General features: G+C 48.7%; 1 pseudogene; it reads left to right on the top strand.

The window, feature by feature from the left end:
* Positions 1 to 558: 558 nt before the first annotated feature.
* Positions 559 to 1,163, top strand: LOC126491564 (60S ribosomal protein L15-like; annotated as a pseudogene).
* The last annotated feature ends 5 nt before the right edge of the window (positions 1,164 to 1,168 follow it).

The raw sequence follows: 1,168 nt of genomic DNA, 5'->3' as shown, positions 1-1,168 counted from the left end.
GTCACATTTCATTGACTGAATGGGGCTGCCCCCTGCTCTGGTCTTTGTGCTATGGCTACAGTTCTGCTGAGGCCTGGATCTCTCAGTCTGACTCTGGGTTTTTACTTATTAAGACCAATTAATTAGAATTCATGCTACAATGAGCTTACTGAAGTTACTTATAGAAATGTGGTCCAAGATGAATGAATCAAAACAGTAGTAAACAAACAAACAGACACATCAAATTGGGTGACAGCTTGAAATCTCTGAAGCCCTTTGCCCAATTTACAGGCAGTTCTATCGAAGAGTCTTCCTAAACCCCAGTAAAATTTTAGTACTTTTATAGCCTTTAGGGAGGAGCTTTGAGAGTATTATAAATTATTGAGGAGTACTATACATTTCATGAGCTTCTTGAATCTTACTTCAGGAAGAAATGTTTTCACTTCAGAGGAAATAACTCTGCAATAACCAGGATCCATGTTTAGAGCCTGGTAGAATATTAAAAGAGACTTTCTTGAATATTCTGACTTAGAAAAAAAGAAGTCCTTTCCTCTGACGGCGACCATCAGGTGAGCCAAGATGGGCGCGTACAAGTACATCCAGGAGCTGTGGCGGAAGAAGCAGTCGGACGTGATGCGCTTTCTGCTGAGGGTCCGCTGCTGGCAGTACCGAAAACTGTCCGTGCTGCACCGGGCTCCCCGCCCCACCGGGCCCGACAAAGCGCGGAGGCTGGGCTACAAGGCCAAGCAAGGTTACGTCATATACAGGATTTGCGTCCGCCGTGGTGGCCGCAAACGCCCGGTGCCCAAGGGTGCGACCTACGGCAAGCCTGTCCATCATGGTGTGAACCAGCTAAAGTTTGCCCGAAGCCTTCAGTCTGTTGCTGAGGAGAGAGCTGGACGCCACTGTGGGGCTCTGAGAGTCCTGAATTCTTACTGGGTTGGCGAAGATTCCACATACAAATTTTTTGAGGTTATCCTCATCGATCCATTCCATAAAGCTATCAGAAGAAACCCTGACACCCAATGGATCACCAAACCGGTCCACAAGCACAGAGAGATGCGTGGGCTGACGTCTGCAGGCCGCAAGAGCCGAGGCCTTGGAAAGGGCCACAAGTTCCACCACACTATTGGTGGCTCTCGCCGTGCAGCCTGGAGAAGGCGCAACACTCTGCAGCTCCACCGTTACC

This window comes from Alexandromys fortis, unplaced genomic scaffold (assembly GCF_014885135.2).
Source record: "Alexandromys fortis isolate MF-2015 unplaced genomic scaffold, M_Fortis_MF-2015_v1.1 scaffold_259, whole genome shotgun sequence".
NCBI lineage: Eukaryota > Metazoa > Chordata > Mammalia > Rodentia > Cricetidae > Alexandromys > Alexandromys fortis.
Note: the sequence above shows the minus strand (reverse complement) of the source record. Positions and strands in the feature narration are given on the sequence as shown.